The 22,448-nt window shown below is 38.9% G+C and overlaps 1 protein-coding gene and 1 long non-coding RNA gene across 2 annotated transcripts in view; both read right to left on the minus strand.

Moving 5' to 3' along the window:
- LOC148030934 (uncharacterized) overlaps positions 1-22,448 on the minus strand; it is a 40,469-nt gene that overhangs the window by 16,366 nt on the left and 1,655 nt on the right. The window lies entirely within an intron of this gene.
- LOC148030935 (uncharacterized) lies at positions 21,244-22,406 on the minus strand. Its single transcript, XR_015691966.1, has 3 exons — positions 21,959-22,406; positions 21,791-21,871; positions 21,244-21,706 (listed from the first exon to the last, which is right to left on the minus strand). It is a non-coding gene; the product is annotated as an uncharacterized LOC148030935 (long non-coding RNA).

A 22,448-nucleotide genomic window follows, 5' to 3' on the forward strand; every position in this document is an offset into this window, starting at 1 on the left:
CCAATGATAGCTCTATTCTCCGCTGGCAAGATGCCTTGTTTGTGCAAGGCATAAAGAAGAATTTATTAAATATTTCTTATTTGGCAAGATGTGGTTTGCAAGTCACCTTTAATGATGACAAATATATAGTGAGAGATTAAAAAACACATGACTTTGATTTTGGCTAGCATTCTATGTCATGGGAATATGAGTTGGATGCTTTTTCAATTGATCAATCAATCTATCTAGCATCCACTCTCACTCTTGCTATGTCACAAGCGGAGTTATGGCATGCTCGCATGGGGCATGAAAACTATGATAGCTTGATGCTCATGCAGCGTACATAAATGCTCGATGGCTTACCTCTCTTGGAGAAACCTCCTGAGCATATATGCAAGAGATGTATTTTTGGAAAAATGTGCAATTGTTATTTCCCCATAATGTTGCTTTTAGAGCAACATCCAATTTACAAATTGTACACTCAGATGTATGTGGCCCTATGAAAACAAAGTCATTGGGTGGTTGTTACTATTTTGTCACTTTCATTAATGACTTGTTTTTGCTGAGTCTACTCTTTGGTGAAAAAGTCAAAAGTGTATAATGCATTTTTGGCTTTTATAGCACTTGCTGAAAATCAATCTAACTGCAAGGTAAAGACTCTCTATTCAAACCAAGAAGCAAAATGCATGTCCTCTATGTTGAATTCTTTTTTAAAGCAAAAAGGCATTCATCAATACACTACTGTTTATACTCCACAACAGAATGAGGTTGCAAAAATCAGTCACTCATTAAGATGGCCAGATGTATGTTGAAAGCAAAGAGCTTGCGACACAGTTTTTGGATGGAAGGAATAATGTGTGTTTGCCATGTCTTGAATAGATGCCCCACCAAGGCATTAAAGAATGTTACGCCTTTTGAGACTTGGAACAACTAAAAACCCTCTATTGGGCATTTTTATATTTTTGGATATCTTGCATATGCACACATTCCCAAGGTACTCAAGAACAAGTTAGATAACAAGGTTGTTAAATGCATTTTTGTGGGGTACAGCAGTGAGAGCAAAGGATATAGATTATATGATCCTATCTCTAAAAAAGTATTTGTCAATAGGAATGTGGTTTTCAATGAAAAATCAGAATTATTCCTTGCTGGTTTTGACACATATCAGGCTGCCAATGATGTATTTGAAGGGCTGCTGCCCATTTCTTTCGGTGACACAACTGGAGCTTCAGCAAGTAAACTTGATGTTCAACCATTGGGTAATGCAAAAAATCAGCCCATGGCTAATCTGAATATTCGGCAAAATGTTGAATAAGAGCTTGTACACGGTCAAGAGGCTAGGCAAATGCTTAGATGGTGTTTGCAAACTATGAAAGATAATCATTTGGATGAATCTATCGCTGGTCGTACTAGAAGGCAAGCTCGTATGCACGATGGTGCACATACCATGAAGTTTATTATGGCAGCAAATACATTTGATGATGAGGAGCCTAAACGTTTTAAGGATGCACAACATAGTGTGCATTGGATGGCAGCAATGCAAGCTAAGTTTGATTCCATCTTAAAGAATCAAACATGGGATTTAGTGTCTTTGCATGTTGGAAAGAAAGCCATTGGTACAAAATGGGTCTATAAGTTGAAAAGAAATGCAAATGGATCCATTAACAAATATAAGGTCAAGCTTGTGGCCAAGGGCTACGCACAAAAAAAAGGCATTGACTATGAGAAGACATTTGCTCCTACATCCCGTATGACTACCATTAGGTCTATGGTTGCTTTGGTTGCCCATTATGGATGGATTGTGCATCGGCTTGATATAAAGACACCATTTTTACATGGGGAACTTCAAGAAGAAGTGTATGTACAGTAGCCCATTGGTTTTGCAATTGAGGGATCCAAACACTTGGCTGCAAGCTGAAAAAGGCTTTATATGGTTTGAAACAAGCTCCTCGAGCTTGGTATGCAAAGATTGATGCTTTTTTACTCAGTCAAGGGTTCATAAACAGCTCATTAGAGTCAACTCTTTACATATGTAAAGAGAGGGAATCCTTGCCAATCATATGTCTATATGTTGATGATCTTTTGCTTACAGGGACACATGCTGATTAGATTTCATCATTTAAACAAAATTTGCAATAAACTTTTGATATGTCAATTTTGGGGTCTTTGCACTATTACTTGGGCATTCAGTTCACTCATCATGCTAAAGGCATTGCATTGTCACAGTGGAGATACATTAGTAAACTTCTTGACTCTTGAGAGGTTTGGCTTACATAATTGCAAGCTAGTTTGTACACCAATGGAACCTGGAGTAAAGTTGTTTGCAATTTCAGCCCTGAGCAGATATATGCATCAATCAAGCATGTCACATTGGCAAGCTGTCAAGCGTGTTTTCTATTACTTGCAAGGTACTAGGACTCTTCGATTGCTTTATGCCAAGGGGAGGAAACACTACACTCACATACTTACAATGATTCTGATTAGGCTGATGATTATGATTCTCGTCACTCCACTAATAGCAATTGTTTCTTTCTTGGCTCATCTTGCATCTCTTGGCTTAGCAAGAAACAATCCACTATTGCCACATTGTCATGTGAAGCTGAATACAAGATAGCTTTCACTACCACAATTAAATGTGTATGGCTTAAACACTAGTTAGATGACTTGGATGTATCTATTACGGAGCCTACTCCTTTCTTTACTAACAGTCAAAGTGCCATTGCGACATAGTATGGAGGAGTTTCGGAAACAGGGGAAACGGAAGCAGAAAAAACCGGAGTTTTGGAGTTTCGGTCAAATTTTGGGAACGGGGAAACGACGCTTCGGATTCTACACTAAAAAAAATACAGTAATATCTGGATATGTAAATATATCAATGCCTATAACATGTATCCAAATTTCAGACAAAACTTTGAGCCTTTATGTCATGATTGAAATCATGATTCATTACACATTTCACGAGTCACGACTCACGACTTACGAGTGAAGATTGAGGAGTCAAGACTGAGGACTCAATGGTTGAAACTTAAGACAGCTTAACACAATTAAGACTCAATTTTCAAAACTTAAGGCAACAAAATGAATTAGAATTTATGACTCATGAATAATCTATTATCTAAAGAGCAATGAAGACTGACATGAAGAACAATGGAACAAGAATCAAGATGCATAATAAGTGGGATCAAGATACAATGATAGTAACTATGTCATGTGAATAATTTGTCAAAACTCCAAAGTCCAGTGAGGCTATAAGTTTCAATATCAATGAACAACTGGCAACTTTAGTCTGGACTCTGCACTGCTAAACTAACTCTTGTTTATCACGAGTCACGACTCATGACTCATCCGGACTCCAAGGATCTGTACATCATCTCCTCATCCGACTCCGAGGACCTTGATCGAGAAGTTGATGAAGCAACCTCTGCCTTATCCTCAGACTATGGCTTTAACTCTACCTGTGATACACAACCACATGTGGCTCTCACTCTAACCCTCCTCTTTGCACGAGTCTCATGCACTAGTGCCGATAACTCCTCATAGAGCATGGAGTAGATATCCCGCTCCTCCTGTGGTATCTACGAAATGTCACACGCATTCTCTATATCAATCTTGTCAACATTCACCTATAAAGGAGAACGAGACATAGATATATCATATGAGAGGAGATTCAATATGTTCAATATTCATACATATCACAATTTATAATCCAACTTCCAAGCAAATTATCTGAGAATGGATATAATGATATGTAGCCCTACATCAAAATGAATGAGAACATGTTGATTAGCAATCTTTTCTAAGAAAGGCCTTTGTAGCCATAATACCATTTGTCTCACGAGCCTTCTCAATAAGAAAATCTTCAAAGAACTTCGCTTGAGCCCATACTTTAGCCCTTCTCTCCATAAAAGCTTGAATTTCTAGATCCGCTTCCAATTCCTTGTATCTTTGTATCTTCTCATAATTAGAGAAGCATACAAATGTCACATACAAAGGGTCGGGAGCCTTCCAATTGTTCATCAAAATTCTCCTCTTTGCCTTGTGACATGGTGAGAAAGTTGGACCACAAGATCTTGTCATCCAAAAAAGTTATTGCAAAGAAGAAATCCTTGCTCTGATGCCAATGTAAATGCAAGGAAGAACATGAGAATGGCAATACTTTCAATTTAACCAACTCCATTAATTATCACCATGAAAATTAGGAGAGAGAGAGAGAGAGAGAGAAAGGAGCCGACACCACATTGAGAGAGCAACCAGTCCCTCCCCCTTTACAAGAATTTATTCAAACAAAACCACAAGCACGAAGTACCTGAACCGTATATAAAAGGGATGATTTACTGCAATTTTGCAAATTAGGATTTTGAAACCCTAATTTTTGTAAACTCAAGCAGTAAGCTGATTATTTTCTTTATGCTTGAATTAGATCAAACTAAGTAGAAAGTGCTTCTTGGATGAGAGAGAGAGATAGAAGAATACAAAGCATGTGGCTCAAATTTCAACGCGAGAGCCTATTTCAAATAAAGAGAGATATCTTCAATATATAGGTGTGAGGCTTGGATGCTCAAAAATGAAAAGTAGAGACTACAAATAACGAGTATAGGGATACTTGTCTCTTCAAAATGACACGTGTCCTCTTTTAAATGCCACGTCACTTTTCTAGAGAACAAAGCTTCCAAATCTTCTACTCTAAAAATCTCTTAAATGGTTAAGAATTTGAGAAAGCTACTATAGACAAAATCGTTCCTTCTGAAATTTGAGAGCCTTTGATGCAAACCAAGTCTCCATTTCAACAACTTACAAAACATAGTAACCTCCTAAATTTTAGGAGTCGCTAAATTTAGCTTCTAGAGAGCTTCATTATATAGGTTCACCGGTTCATGGTTTGTTTCTTCAATCATACGCATCTAGTTTTACTTTCTAAAACCACTCATTATATGGGCTTTTAGTCAATGTGACTATCTAAGCCTATTTTCCCAATTGTACAAGGATCACGATATTCAGGTGGAGTATTTCCATTTGAACACGCCATCTGAGAATGGTATGGTGGAGCACATCAATCAAACCATGCTCGAAAGGATCAAACAATATTGGAACATACGAGTCTATCTCATTCCTTTTAGGGTGAGGCAATGGCTATAGCAGTTTGTATCCACAATAGGTTTTCTATTGAAGGATATGACTCCCTATGAGGCTTTCTTTACAAAGAGGCCTTCTATCTCCCACTTTCGCATCCTTGGGTGCGATACATTTATCCATGTGGACAAGAAGAAACGAAGGAGCAAACCTGATCCCAAATCGACAAAGCTTATCTTCATGAGCTACAGCACGACCACGAAGGGCTCTCACTGTGATTCGAAGAAACGAAAGATCGAGATAAGCAAGGATGTGATCTTTGAGATTGAACCTTCCAAAATCTGATTGATGGTTTTTCTGTTACACATGGTTCTTCATCATCGGTGACTAATGGAAAGGGGGGAGGGGAAGCGGGAGTGTGTGGGGGAGCTATCAATCCCTCTTCTTTCTAGATTATCCATTAGCATCCCTTCAACATCTATTACTCCTACCCCTCCTTTCTCTAGTACCCCATCTCCCTCTCTTCTCCCCCTTCAACCCTTGACATCCTCCTCCTTTTACCTCATCATCAAGTATTTCTATCTCTTTCCCATCTCCTTATGGGAGAATTGAGCCATGAAAGGGGAAACTTTCTTCCTCGGATGAGGACAACTCACATTTCCCTAGTGAGAGGTAGTCTCTTCCACAAACAAGTGCATTGCAAGCATCGGAGGCTACTGAATCTCCCTCGCAACAGGTTGAGCCTACCACCATTCCTAGGTGGTATCACAGGCTCGTGCAAGAGTACGAGATTAATCATTTCCCTGAAACGCTTCTAGGACCATGCACATCAGCCATAATTCAGACCCAAAAGGATAGTTCACTTTATGTAAACTATACCCTTATGTCCTAGATTCTTCACAACCATTAACCTACTACAATTGATAAGGCTCTTACAAAGGAGATTTGTCGCAATGCTATGCAGGTAAGCCCAATTCTATCGAGCAAAACTAGACTTCGGAGTTGGTTTCACGCCCAAACAAGCGAATGGCGATTAGTGTAAAGTGGGCCTATAAGACCAAGTATCTTGCATATGGATCCTTAGACAAGCACAAGACTAGGCTTATTACCAAGGGATTTTCTCGAAGGGCAAGATTAGATTACTTTGAGACCTTCACACCTACAGCTTGGATGTCCACTATTTGGGCTATCTTAACCCTTGCTACTCATCACCATTCGCCAATTTATCACATAGACATGAACTTGGCCTTTCTGAATGGCATCTTGAAGGAGGAGATTTATGTTTTCCAGCCTCCTGGTTTACTCATGCAGGGGAAGGAAGACTATATTTACAGGTTACAAAACACCCTCTATGGCCTAGAGCAACCTCCTTGGGCTCCGTACCTAAGGATTTATCGATCCTTCTTACAAAGTGGCTTCCATCCATCAAATCATGACCCCAACCTTTATTACAAGGTTGAGGGTGACAAGTGTGTCTTGGTCATTTTATATGTTGATAACCTTATTATCACAAGGAGTAATGCAAAGGAGGTTGATCAAACTCAGGAGATATTACGACAAGAGTTCAATATGACGAACCTTGGGATCCTACACTTCTTCCTTGGTTTGGAGATTTATCACATAGCACAAGGCATCTTCATATTCCCAACATAAGTACGTCTCTATTACTTTCGGAGTTTGCCAAGTATCAGCCTATTTCTTGCCCCATGGACCCAATGTCCAAGTTGTTGACAAATCCCCTTTGAGATGCTACCCGATAAAACTGCCTTGTTGCCTCATTGATTTGGCCTATTCACACTCGACCAGATGTTTCCTTTGTGGTGGCATTGTTGACTCCTTTCGTGAAGACTCCTATTCATGCTCATTGGAGAGTTGCTTTGCGCACTCTGCACTATTTACAGAGGACTCGATCCTACAAGATCATGTATGGAGAGGGGGCCACTCTTTCTGAATGGAGAGACTCACATAGGTGATGTGGATTCGAGACTGCCCAACACATGTTATGCTTTCTCCGTTGGATTAGCAGCTATTTCATGGAGCAGTAAAAAGTAACCTATTATGGCACTTTCTAAAATTCCTTGGGAATTAGCACATTAATTATGAATGGGCACCTACCAATTATTGGGCAAAGGTCAAGTGATTAATTAATTAATTTTTAAAAAGTAAATTTTAATATTTAATGAATCAATGCTAGAAATTACTTTTGTTGCCGCTTGGTAAACTTGCCCAAACAGGCTAGGAGAAGAGTGTTGGGGTTGGCTAAGGGTGGTGGCAGCCATTTTGGAGATTGAGAGGGGATAAAGAGCAATTAAGAGAGGAACAAGCCATTAGGTGACACCCAAAATCAAATGGCAACATGCAATGTAACAAGACAGGGGGAACAAATTTTCTTCTCTGCCTCAGTGAGAGGCAACCATAGAAGAGGAGGGCTTGTCAATCATAATAAGGTTTTACCCTACCTTTCAAAGCTGTTGACACCATCAGAATTGCCATTAGACCTACTATTCAAAAGATGTAGTGATGGGTTAGGCACGGAGGTCTAGATAGACAGTTGTTATATGCAGTGAGAGACAGAGACAATGAGAGAGAGCAGAGTAGAGAATGCGCACGTTTTTAGGTACAATGACGAGAGAGTACCTTTAGGTTTTTAGATAGATATATATATATAAGTACAAGTGCTAAGGGTGTGTTCACACCCAAGCACATTTAAAAGACATGAGGCCTTTATTCCTAACATATGAAGGCAATGGAACCCCAATTGTTTTCCCCCCCTCCATATTGAAACACTGCAAAACCTTGGAGATATACTCCTGCTGAGATAGATAGAGTAAGCCTTTCGATCTATCTCTGAGTATTCGCATGCCAAGAATGTGATTTGCATCACCAAGATCCTTCATGTCAAAGCTGCCATGAAGACTTTGCTTCAATGAATCCAAGGCATGAGTATCCCTGCCAACAATCAGCATGTCATCAACATACAAAACCAAGATAATCAGGCTGCCATCACTACATGAATGTATCAAACTTATGATACCATTCTCTTTGTGCTTGTTTCAACCCATACAAACTCCTTTTGAGTTTACATATCATTTTTTCTTTCCCTTGTTCAACAAACCCTTCAGGCTGCTACATACATATGTCTTCATGCAGATCACCATGTAAAGACGCAATCTTTACATCCATCTGTATAAGCTCCATATCCTCAACTGCAACCAAGTCCAAAATGGTTCTCAATGTAGTCATCTTGACTACAGGAGAGAAAATCTCATCAAAGTCAATTCCATGCTCCTACTTGTATCCCTTTGCAACCAATCTTGCTTTGTACTTTCGTGAGGAACCAGAAGTGACAACCATCTTGTAAACCCATTTGCATGGAAGGGTTTTCTACCCTTTAGGCAACTGCACCAAGTCCCAAGTGCCATTTTTTTCAAGAGATTCCATCTCTGACAACATGGCTTTATACCATTTCTTGATGTCCTATCTGTCCATTGCTTCTTTCAAGCAAGACGGTTCACCACAATCTGTCAACATGACATAATAAGCTACATTGTTTGCACCGGGAACAAATCTATCAGGTTGTCTAGTAGCCCTAGACGATCTCCTAACCCAATGGTCATTATTTGTTGGCTATTCTTGCAAATTTCCATTTTCAGCATGTTGTCTTGGCATTTCAGCCTCTAAATCAGCATTCACAGCTTGCTGTCCTGGCTGTTCCTGCACATGTAATGGCTCATTTTCATGGGCAATAGTTGGCTGATCGTTTCCTGCATTTATAGATTCATTTATAGCAGGTATTTGCTGTTGTACTGTACATCAAGCACATTTTGCTCTCCAAAAGGCATTTCTTCCCGGAATACAATCCTACGGACCTCCTCGGTCTTTTCAAGTTGTTTGTACATGCGATCTTCCCAGAAGATAACGTCATTGCTGCGTACTACTTTCCTTTTCTCGAGATCCCACAATTTATACCCCATTTCACCCTCGTCACCATATCCTAGAAAAATGCATTTACAGGACTTTGGCTCAAGTTTGCTGCATTTTTCTTTACGAATGTGCACAAAAGCCTCATAGCCAAACACTTTCAAATGAGCATATGAAGGTGGCTTGCCTGACCACACTCCTCGGGAAACTCCCCCCCCCCCCCCCCCAAAAGACCTGTTTGGTGATCGATTAAATAAGTGAATGGCTATCATAAAAACCTTTGCCTAACAACCATGGGATAATGCAACATGAGACAGCATCTTACGGACCTTATCCTGTATGGTACGATTCATACGCTCTGCAACTCCATTTTGGGGCGGATTATGAGTAGCAGTGAGCTCCCTCTTTATCCCTTTGCTCTCACAAAATGCCTGAAAGGCCTTGGACACATATTCCCCACCATTGTCAGAGCGAAGACACTTAAGTGTCTTATCTGTTTGATTTTTAGCCAATGCCAAGAATTTTTAAACTTGTCAAGCATTTCATCATTGCTACGAATAGGGTTAACCCATACCTTCCGTGTAGCATCATTGACAAAGGCGACAAAATATTTCTTTTCCCCTAAAGATAATCCTGGCATTTAACATACATCCAAAAGTACTAACTCTAGAGGAGAAGATTTCAAAGAAAGAGACTTTTTGTAAGACGTCTGTGCATGTTTGCTATAAATACAATGATCACAGTGCTCAAAATCAGCATAACGAAGACAAGGCAAGTAACCCAAACAAGAAAGCACTTTCATTCCAGTTTGACTCATGTGTCCCAACCGGCCATGCCACAAAGAAACGCTTGGCTGCTCGGTCACGGCAACAACATAGTCGCGCACACTAGATACATGAAGTGGATACAAAGTATCACTCTTGCAGCCTCTTGCAATAACCCTAGATCCCTTACAGATCTTCCATTTTCCATCACCAAAGGTGGTATGAAAATCATTATCATCTAGCTGCCCTATGCTAATCAAGCTCTTCTTGAGCTGAGGTACATGCCATACATATTAAAGTATGAAGACAGAGCCATGTTGAAACTGCAACTACACACTGCCAATACCTGCAATGTCACATGCATAGTTGTCCCCAAGATAAACAACACCATGTTGGCCCTCTGTATAGGCAAAGAACCACTCACGATAAGGGGTGACATGAAAGGAAGCACCTGAATCGAGAATCCAGGTATGCATGTCATCATATGTATCTGCAAGTAAAGCATGTGCATCAAAGTGTGAAGAGATAAAGAGTACGTCACTCCCACTATCACTGTCATGATGAGTGACTACATTCACCTCTTCAATTTTTACACTGCTCTTCTTAGGCTGACTGTCCTTCTTCTCTTCCTTGCTATCATCTGTCTTATTGCCCTTTCCTTTCTCTTTCTTCCATTTGTAGCAATCACGTTTAAAGTGACCCTTCTTGCCACAATGATGGCATTCAACATCTTTGCCACGTGATTTACTACATCCCTTTCTATCAGATTTGCCTTTCTGCTATGATCTACCCCTAGCATGCAAAGCATTGGAAGACTTATTGGATGCATTGTTCTGCCGATTCATTTCTTCCATAAGTAGAGCACTCTCTACATCAGCATACAAAAGGATCACATTAGAATTGCTCATAGCAATACTGAATGTATCCCAACTCTCTGGTAGAGTACAAAGCAAGAAAGTAGCCTTAAATTTCTCATCAATCATGAACTTCACGGCAACCAACTAGCTGAAAATGGAGTTAAACTCACTCAAGTGAGTAGACATTGCTGTACCCTCTTTCATACACAAATCCATAAGCTTTTTCAGCCAATACACTTTGCTTGCAGCACTCTTTTGTGATTACAGTTCCTCCAATCTAGTCCATATAGCATATGCAGAATCCAAACCTTCAATGTTGAACAGCAAGGCATCAAAAATTGATAGCCCTATGGTTGAGCGTGCAAGCTCATTTAACTCATCCCAATCGTCCTATTCCATGTCCGCGGGCTTTGCCCCTTTGGTTTTGATCGGCTTTGCCTGCTTCTTTTGCAACAGGATATTATAGCACTGCTTTTGCCAAACTGCAAAGTTATGTGCGCCTTCAAGCTTCTTTATGTGCATCAGATTACTGCTATCATTGCAGCCAGCCATGATTTTCAACCCAAATGTGACCAAAAAACCAGCAAGTGCAGGCCCAAACTATCACCCAAGTGACCAAGGTACACAAGTACCAATCAGCAATAAATGACCACACAGAGGCACAAATTTCAGATCCATAATTAAATTTTCAGAAGCACCAAACCATGTGCTACAGCATTATCCAACTGATTACAGCTGTTCCAAGGGCATATACATCACATTACATGAGAAATTCCAAAATTTCAGCTGCAATTTCTATTGTACATGTACCCACGGGCATGAAATTTGACACGAACAATCAAAAGCCCCAAAATTTTTGTGCTCAAAGCATTAGCCGCACATCTGCATTTTCTCTGTCATGCATAGAACATGCCAATTTTGCCAAAATAGAGCAATTTCAACAAAACCCCCAAATTTACCAAGTGTTGATGTCCAAATTGCATGGAATTCAACCTGCATGTACATAAAATGACCAAATGCTGCACAGATTTTGCCCAAACTGCAAAAGCCCCAAATTGCACGAGGTCCAATGTGCATCAATGTCGAGAAATTGGATAAATTTCAGCCCAATTTGCGCATGTACATGAAAGCCCCAAATGTCGAGGACAAAATGTCACAAAATTCCTGCAATTTTGAGACAAATGACCTTGCTCTGCATCACAGTCCCCAAATCCGGAAAAAGCCCCAAATTTTCAAGCCAAGTTTGCACAGATTTGGCCTTTTGTGCCTGGCACGCAAAACCCCATCAAGAAAGGGGTAGAAGTTGACTTTTCTTCGTGTTTTTCTTTTAAAAAAACGATTTTGAAAAAAAAAATGACAGGGTCCGTTGACCCTGTGTAGGTCGCCAACGGGACGTCACCTGCGCCTACCCGCCATGAACCATCGTCATGCAACTGCTGCCCCATTACGCTCTGTCCGCTACCCGCTGGCCCTCGCCGACTCTGCTGCCTACTCTGTCCAACTGGCGACTGTCACCTATTCATGACCTGTCACACCCCGTCCAATAGTTCGTTGACTTGGACTTCGTCAATCATGTCGCCCACGATGCCTGCAGCCCAACCTGCAACTCCGACTCTGCCGTTGATTCCTGCAAGACTGATGGAGTATTAAGCACCTGGGCTCTGATACCACTTTGTAGTGACGGGTTAGGCACGGAGATCTAGACAGACAGTTGTTATGCGCAATGAGAGACTGAGAGAGTGAGAGAGAGAGCAGAGTAGAGAGTGGGCACGTTTTTAGGTACAATGATGAGAGAGTACCTTTAGGTTTTTAGATAGATATATATGTGTAAGTACAAGTGCTAAGGGTGTGTTCACACCCGAGCACATTTAAAAGGCACGAGGCCTTTATTCCCAACAAAAGAGACTCTTTCTAGCTGAGTTTTCTCTCATTCTCGGACATTCCCTCAATTATTCTCAACATATTCCAGTCTCTAGTGAAAAGCGGCAATGATTTGCTGCTGAAACCCTAATTTATGGCAGCAATTAGGGTTTTTCAGCCACCTTAGGATTCATATCCATTAACTTAAAGACCGCGTACTCAATGAAGCAGTTGAAAGAAAAGAGTTTGCAGCTGATCCAAGGGATGAACCACTTTTCATTAATTGTAGCCGGATTGAAGCTCAATCAAGGGGCAAATTCAATCTTAGAATTGCTTGTCATTTTTGACAGCCATCATATTGAAGATTGAAGGTGATCAATCCATATCTAAGTATACTTCAACCTTTGGCAATACAAATTTAAAAAATACAAGGGGCACCAATTGTTGGTGCAATCAAGTGTCAATTGTCCAAGATTAGGTTGGTAAAGTTCGAATTTCACATTTGTGAATTTTATTGCTTACTGTAAACTGTGTTAACTCACATACCACCCTATCCAAGAAGAAAATATGGTTTTAGGCACATAATGCATCTACATTCCTTTGTTTCGAAGCCCATAGAATATCAACATCTAGAGAAATCATAACAATTTGTTTGACGGGTTGGGGATAGATTGTGGTTCCCACCAACACCATCTCCAAGAGCTCATAAGAATCAAGGATAGTTGTAATTTTAAACTTTCACAAAGTGTACCTAAGCTAATGGTTGGTGGATGAATCCTCAATGTTTGAATTGCCAATGCAAAAGCACCACTAGTAGATGCTCCAAAACCACTTCCTAATGTAGCAAAACTACTTCCAAATGTTGACATCACTTCCTAGGGTCCCCTGAACCTTGATACCATGTAAAAATTGCACAACGCAAGGTATAGAATTTAAGCAAGAAATAGAGAGCACAAAGCAAATAAGAGAAACAAAAATTTCTATAAATTCCAAGCAAATTGATACAAAGATGGCTCTATCCACTCATACACTTCTACTTTGAAGCTAAGATAGCAATCTACATAGGTGATAGGTGAAGAGCTTAATGCTAGCTCAAAGAACTCTAATTGGGTGAAAGATAGATGATCGTGGTTCTAAAGGGATCTCCCTTTTATAGCCAACAAAGGCAATGAAATCAACTTGTCCGACTTGCGATATAATGATCCTTCACTAGTCAGTCAAGGAATATTTCCTTTACCCTAGAGCCGAGACGCTAGCCTTAAGACCTCCATCAAAAGGGCCACTGGCCCTACTAAGACTCCCTAGCTAAGGCCTTCCGCAATCCCCCAAATCCCAACATAGATATCCTTGATAACTCCCACAACTCACAACTCAATGCAATGTGCCTCAAGTCACTAATGCCTTAACCACTCTATCTAACACAAAGATTAGACCCACAAAGGTCACCTTTTTGCCATCCAATCATATAAACCTCATTTGACATACAAGTCACGAGCCAACCAATGTAGGTTATCTTTTGGTCATCCTGTCATATAAACCTCATCTAAGATACAAGTTGAGGCCCAACCAATGTCTAAACTCCCACATGGCTTCTCCTCATAATGAAGGCCTTACAACTTTATGCACCATGGATAGCTAGTGGCACTTTACAAGGGTGGGGCATTGAGCATATCTAACACTGCTACAATAGACTACAAGAACACAAAGAACAACAAACAATACTTCAAATAACACGAGTCCAAGGAAAATGTGCTCAAGAAACGGAATCCGTATACAAAGGCACAAAAACAATACAAATGCCCAAGCACCAAGTCACTAGCAGTGTGCACCAATCTCCCTCTCTCTAGATCGAAGCAATCATGATAAAGAATGTATATCCAAGTGATTAAAGTGAATGACTAAAGAGGAGATAGACTATCTATAAATCGACAAAAATAATGTCAAAAATGAGAGTCCAAGGAAAATGTGCTCAAGAAACGGAATCCGTATACAAAGGCACAAAAACGATACAAATGCCCAAGCACCAAGTCACTAGCAATGTGCACCAATCTCCCTCTCTCTAGATCGAAGCAATCATGATAAAGAATGTCTATCCAAGTGATTGAAATGAATGACTAAAGAGGAGATAGACTATCTATAAATCGACAAAAATAATGTCAAAAATGACCATTCGACCAATCCCAAAATGGACACCCAAAACAAGTGGACCAGCTTTAATGTGCACTTGCCACTAGCATTAAAAACTAAAATACCCATTCACAAACTCTAACACCCTATGAGATATACTTTGCTAACATTCTCTCTCAGATCATTGGACGTTAGTACAATATAATATAGAATGATAATGACACATCATAGTACATATAACAATAACCATCAAATAGGACCATGGATACCGAGAAGTGGTTAATCTCAGATCAAGCCACCACCATGATACCTTGAAAAGATAGTATGTCAATGTCGATTATACCAATTCTTGACCACAAAAAGTAATCATAGTTAAATCCTAATATATCACAAGAACGTAAATTTTTTATGATTTGCTTAGCATTTGATTAAGTTGTTAATCAAATGTGCAAATGTGAGGTGCACCTATGATGTGACGATTAGTTATTTCACAATGACAAGCCGAGGACCCTGAGAAGTTAGAGGATGTCAAAGATAAAAAGTTGTAACAAGTTATATTAATCAAGTTCAAAGTCACAAGTGACGCAAAATGGGACGAGGATGGGAAACAAGAATGGGGAGGAATTACCGTCACTAGTAGCAATATAGTAATATGGAATGGGATACGAACAGAAAGGAGCTACTGTCCCTGCAATTCTCAAGTCTAAAAATGACCGTCACTTGTGACTATATCAAGTTCTAGGTGGTGCCTTGTAACAAAATTTGTTCTAGAAGATTTTATAAACCATTAATATCAATGGTGAGCCGTGACATTAGAAGCTAAGCATTAATAAATTAATTAATGTCAATCCACAAACAAATAAATGCTCAAAATACTTGGATAATAAATGGGTTTAACCAACTTAATTTTTTACTAGTAAAATTATTTATTTGAGCAAGAATTAACCATTAAATTATTTTTGAAACTTAATATTTTGAAAAATAATCTAATTAGGCTGAAATTTGCTGAAAAATGCAATTAGAAGACTACACTTGGCAAATCCTTCCATTCAAGACAAGAAAGGGCTATTAGATGCTAGTGGAATCTCATTCCAACCTTTTTGCGAACTAAAGGAAGGAGAAGAGAGGCTAAGTTGCTACTAGTGGTGTAGTCAATCAATCGTTTGCAACAAGGCAAGTAGCATTAAATGTCAATCAATTTTGGCAATGAAACTTTGAAATCTCTCTTTAGCTTTCTCTCTATTCTCTCAACTAGCTCATAGCTTTTCCCAAGCCACTTCAGCCAAATTTAATCTTAGGAGGATGCAATTGAAGATTTTATGATACTAAACCCTAATTTACAGCAAAAATTAGGTTTTACCAGCCACCCTAGAAAAAGTGATCAAAACCTGGCGACTAATACCTAAGATTCAAGAGCTGAAATTTAGGATTTTGAAAAATTTCAAGAGACCAGCCAACTAGCATTAAGTTTGGGGCAAATTTTGTCTTCCAAGGAACAAATTGAAGCCAATCCCCAAGTAAATCAAGGGATAGATTGGTTTGAAGGCTAGCTAGTTGCTATGGATAGCGGGATGTATTGAATATTAAAGGAAATCGGGTTGGGTCTCAATGTACTTCAACCTTTAGCAATACAAGTTAAAGAAATAATACAAGAGATGCCAATTTTTGGGACCAACAAGATGTTCATTATCCAAGATTAAGTACTTGATGAAATTATCCAATAGAGTGTCCATTGTCCATAGATTATCAAATTACTTAACACCCCATCCAAGAAGGAAGGTTGACAATATATATCACCAACTAGCTCCATAGAAAGCACTTCATGACCATGGGTTCCCTATCTTTGGCCAAACCACCAAAGTGTTCCCTCATGTGAGCTTAGACTAGGAGCAAAAACCGCTCTCAATCAAGCAAGACAACTCATCATAAACTTGGATATCAATCCTACAATCTACTCTGAGATTTCAAAACTTTCCCAACTTCAAAAATATGTGTGGGAAGCTGCACTCTTGATCCGATGCACCTGCATATCAATGAGGGTAGGATGCTCCACCACCACCATGATGGCACTAGAGAGTCATGAAGGATGCTACACTCTAGCACACTAGAACTAGAAAGAGGAGGCTAGAACGGCCTTTGCCTTCACTACAGAATGGAAGCCCTTTATGGATTTGGCTTTTGTCTTGTCCAGAGGGCCTAAATGGGAGTCAAAAGACAAGGATGATGACTTGTTAAGAAGCCCTTCTCCTTCTTCTTCTTATTCTTCTCCTCCTCCTTCCACAATGCCACTTGTTCTTGCATACCTTTCGGAGATGCTTTTTCTTGCCACAATAATAACATTGTGCGTTCTTCTGCATATGATCTCTCTCTAAAGCTGAAGATGCTTCCCACACCCCACTATATTAACATGATAGACCATGACAATTTAAGACATTTTCTCAACCAACCAAAAATTTCTAAAAAGTATATTTGATGGGCCAATTATTTAGCTCAATTTAGCTTTCAAATACTGTGTATTCCTAAAAATCAAAAAACGGTAGCTAATGCCTATCAAGAAAACCTCGGATTCATACAGTATCCATGATTCATCATACACATTTCACTAGTATGAGGGACATGTATGCTTTTGATTAAGGTTTTAAAATCATCTGGGACAATTTACAACTTGATAAAAGGATAAACTATTATGTTATTAAAGATGAGTTTCTTATGATGGAGAATAAGTTATGTCTTACTAAAGATTTCAGACCTAAAGTAATGAAAGAATATCATGCAGCACCTTACATGGCTCATTGTGGTATTCTAGCCACAACCAAGGCAATTAAAATATATTTCTTTCAGCCAAGTCTTCGACGAGACATTGAGCAATCTATCAAAGAATGTCTTGTGTGCCAAAAAGATTAAGTTTCATCGCCAAAAGCTTGCAAGGATTTTGCAACCATTACCAATTCCCAGCCAACCTTGGAAAAGCATTGCTATGGGGTTTTTTTTTTTTTTTTTGCTTGTCAAAATCAACAAATAGTAATGATAGCATATAGACTATAATTGACAAATTTAGCAAACACACTCATTTTATTCGAGTCAAGAAGACTATCAAGTCTCAACACATGGCTAGAATATTTATTCAACAAATCTTCTAAGTATTATAGGTTACCACAATCCATTGTGGGTGATAGAGATCCACGAACTACTAGTCTCTTCGACGAGCTCTTTTTGAAAATTTCGATACAAAGCTTACCTTTTCTTTTTCTTATCATCCTCAAACCGATGGTCAAAGTAAGATAGTCAATCTCACAATATTGGATATGCTAAAGTGCTATTGCCATAAAGCCAACCAACAATGGGCAAAGTATTTGTCTTTGGTAGAATAAGCCTATAACAACATAGTTTGCACTTCTACATATAAAGCATCATTTCAAATCATATATGCAAAACCACACTTATTACCTATTCTTAAAACCAAGAAGGAGATATTTCACGCTGATAAGTTCATGCATGATATGGATACAACTTTCGCCCAAGTTCAATAAGCTATCCAAAGATCTCAAAAAAAACAAAAAAATGAGCAAATAAGCATCTAAGGCAATTGATTTTACAAAGAGATTGGGTATGACTAATTTGACAAAGCTCATCTAAGAAGCTCTAATAAGCCCTCATTCCAAGTCACTAAGCTCACAGCAAGAATTATGGGTCATTTCAAGTCAGTAAAAAGATTTATAATGTTTATTACAGGTTACAACTTTCATAGCATTGGAGAATTCACAATGCTTTTCATATCTATCTTTTGAAGCCTTATGAAGAGCCTCCATCATTGGATCCTATAATAGAGCATCCATCTAAAGTAGATGAACATGAGGAGATACTTCAACCAAAGTAAATAGTCTTTCATGTAATCAAAAAACAAGAAAAAAACTTTTCTAGAAAAATCATTTTAAAATTTAAAAATTACTCCTATTTAGATTCTAAATGGATGTCAAAAGAGTATTTTAAAAACTATCCAGAAATACTTGCAACTTATAAAGAAACTGTAGGATCAGAAATACTTCAAGCAACAACTTGAGCACAAGACAGATTTCAAGAGGAAGAGATGTAACAAACCTTGTATATATCACTTATTACCAAGATATATCGGCTCAATAATTTCAAGTTAATTTGATACTCATATACTTTGAAAGGTGATTTGTATTATTTAACTATTTTTAAATATAATTAAATATTCATCTATTTATTTAAGGGTGACTAACGGCCAGAACACCCTATAATTATACTAGGGTCGTCATTGACGAGATACCTAAGAGAAATTAAAAGTTTTAGTCAAATAGTCACACTGACCAAAAAGCTTAGATGACCAAGACTTTTACACTCAAATAGTTAAATTGACTAAAAACCTATATAATGAGTGGTTTCAGAAAGTACAACCAGATATTTGTAATCAAAGAAACAAACCATGAACCGGTGAACCTATATAATGAAGTTCTCCAAAAGCTAAATTTGGCAACTCTTAAAATTTAGGATATACTATTTTTGAAAGTTACTCAAACGAAAATTATGTTCACATCAAAGGCTCCAAAACTTCGCAAGAAACAATTTTGTCTTCAGTAGCTATCTCAAGTTCTTAAACCATTTGAGAGATTTTTAGAGTAGAAGGTTTGAAAGCTTCTTTCTCTAGAAAAGTGACATGTGGCACTTAAAAAAGGACAATTATCATTTTGAAAAAACAAACATCCCTGCACTTGTCATTTTCAACAAACACTTTTATTTGTAACCTCTACTTTTTACTTTTAAGCACCCAAGCCCCACATCTATATATTAGACATCCCTCTTTTCATTTGGAACAAGCTCTCATGCTAAAATTTTCGTTGCATGCCTTATACTCTCTTATCTATCTATCATGAGGACAAGTATTTTTGAAATCTCACTTAACATGTGGATTAATTTTTAATCACATGATTAAGTAAACGTTACACGTGTAAGATGCAACTAGGATTAAAGTAAATTTACGAGCACGAGACTCCAGAAAATCATGGAATGTCAAAGACAAAAGTTGTTATAAGTTATGTTACACAAGTACTTAGTGATATCTGGTGTAAATTGTTGGCTTAGGTCATTCATTTGGCCATAAGTGTCAGTTGGTAACACTAGAGATGTGGTGTTTAATAATACCTAACGCCAATCTAATGGTCAAAGATGGCACAGAGAGACTCGGGAGTGAAAGATGCCTAGCCAATTTAATTATTGGCTAGTTAGATTATTTCTCTCGGCATCGAAATAATTATAAGATTTAATTTTCAGTAATTAAATACTGAAATTTAATATTTAATGATGAAAAATCTTGTAGAAAGGTTACCACTTAGCAAACTTGCCCATACAAACTCGTAAAAGGCTGAAGAAGAGGAAAAATGTGATTATTCTTGTTATAGCAAATGTGGAAGAGCTGTGAACAACCATAGCCAACCTATTTTCAGCCATTGCAACCAACCATGAGTGAGTTTTAAGGAGGTGATTGCAAATTCGGACCCTCCAGAGTTGGGCAATTGCATCCAGGTATAAGGTGACAGTTGATTTGGATATCTCAGCTATAGGCAACAGCATTTAATGCTGTTGTGGGCATATCTCAGCTATAGGCGATAGCATCTAATGCTGTTGTGGGCAAGGCAACTACAACATTTGACTGATTTTCAGTCATTCTTCGCGACAAAACTCTGAATTTTCTCTCTTTACATCTCTCTTATCTCCCAGCCATTTCACAACGTTGCTCCAAAGATCTCAGTATTTCTCTACTGTAAATCCTAATTTACAACAAAAATTAGGATTTAGCAATAGCCTCAGGAAGCATGCCAAAAATTGAAAGCTTCAAAACTTGGATTTTTCAAGGTTAAAGGTGAATTTCAACTAAATTCACGTGGAGGACTAGTCAGCCATTAAATTTGGGACATTTCCACCGTCTATAAAGTGGGTGAAGGCCAATTAAGTGCCCGAATCAAGGGACAAATCAAATTGAAGACTTGTTGGTCACTTTCGACAACAAGGGGAGTTTGGATTGCGAAGGGAATCACGAGAATCCCATTGTAAATCAACTTTTTCTTCAATAAAGCTAAAGAAATACCGAAATACCGAAAGGGACGCCAACTTTGGGGCCGATCGAGTGTGCATTGTCCAAGATCAGTAGGTAAATTTGTATTTTCAGATTCACATTTATTGTTTGCTACTGTATTTAAGTTGTAGTTAAGGATTTACCACCCATCTACAAAAGGAAGGTTGGTTTCACTATCTCTCATCTAAGAAACACTTTCTACTTAGTTTCATCTAATCCAAGCACTAAAGAAGAAAATCACCTTACTGTCTGAAGTTTACAAAAATTAGGATTTCAAAACCCTAATTTTTAAAATTGCAACAAAACAGTCCTTTTATATATCGTCTAAGCACTTGGTGCCCATGGTTTTGTTTCAATAAATTCCTGACCGGTTCCCCTCTCAACAAGGTGTTAGACTCCTCTCTCTCTCTCTCTCTCTCTCTCTCTCTCTCTCTCTCTCTCTCTCCTATAATTTTCATGGTGATAATTGATCAAGTTGGTTAAGTTCAAAGTATTGTCATTCTCACGTTCTTCCCCACACTTACAATTTGAGAGGAGATGAGAGAATGAAATAGCGTAGGGGGTTAGAGAGAGAGAGAGAGAGAGAGGCACATGCCAAGACTCAAACCAAACCACAAATTTAGTGTTAGCAGCACAATTCGCACACACGAGGAACAAAAGTGAAGTGAGTGTAGTGACAAAAGTAAAATAACCCGTACATGTCATCCATCCTCAGAGAATATCTGGCTGAAAACGCTAACGGCTGGAGAGCATATCTGTGAAAAGAGAGTTGAAAATTGCTGCACAAACAGCAAAATCATCAGCAGCTTTGGTGAAAACACAGGCTGAATCAGCAAATCCATAGCAGATCTGTCCAGAACCTGCTAGAGAGGGATCTACAGAAAATGCAGGCTGTTTGATGCAATTGATCCACAATCAAATCTGAAAACAGCAGTCAAATGCAGCAAGCAGCACCAAAATCAAGTGGAGCAGGCTACAATACCATGTCAAAAAAATGTGAGCAACCCGAAGCAAAGAGACACTGCTGCAATAAACTGCAAGGACACAGAGTGAAAAAGAACGCTACAGAGAACACAAGAACTGAAAGAAAATATGCTCAAGAAATGGAATCCTTATACCAAGGCACAAGAACATTACAAAGGCTCAGACACCAATCTTGCTCTCTCCAAATAGAAGCACTCGTGCTGGAGGATGGGTATCTGAGTGACATAAAGTGAATGAGTAAGGAGGAGGAAGACTGTCTAAGTAAACAGAAAAATAATACTAGAAAGGACTAGTCAGCCAACCTCAAAATGACCGCCAAATACAAGTCGGCCTCCGGCAATGTGCAATAGCATAAAAACTAAAGTGCCCTAACATGGTCAGGGCAGTGCAACAGGCAACGGGCAGCACAACTAGCAGCAGGCAGCCACATGCAGTCCAATCGGCATTCAACTGGATTGCCGTCTCGCAATCTGCATTCAACCAGATTTGCAGGGGGGGCAACCTGCTCTATTTTTGCACACACATCCCCCCCCCCCCCCCAAAAAAACAAAAGCAGTCTATCTAGGCAGCCTGCATCCAGCATGATCGCCATCTTTGTACTCTTAAGCTCTCCATTAAGAACAAGGTTCTGAGTGCATAATCACACACCAGCCCCCTTACACATGTATTCCAGATTCTCAGTCTTCAATATTCTGTATTTCTGAGTCCTCCCTCTTTCTTTCTGCATTCATCACTTTCGCTCAGCCTATGCATCCGCTTCTGCAACACTATACTTAACATGTTATCAGAGCA

The sequence above is a fragment of the Lygodium microphyllum genome, chromosome 9, assembly GCF_053477565.2.
Source record: "Lygodium microphyllum isolate KBCC chromosome 9, Lygodium_microphyllum_v1.1.10, whole genome shotgun sequence".
In the NCBI taxonomy this organism is placed as follows: Eukaryota; Viridiplantae; Streptophyta; class Polypodiopsida; order Schizaeales; family Lygodiaceae; genus Lygodium; species Lygodium microphyllum.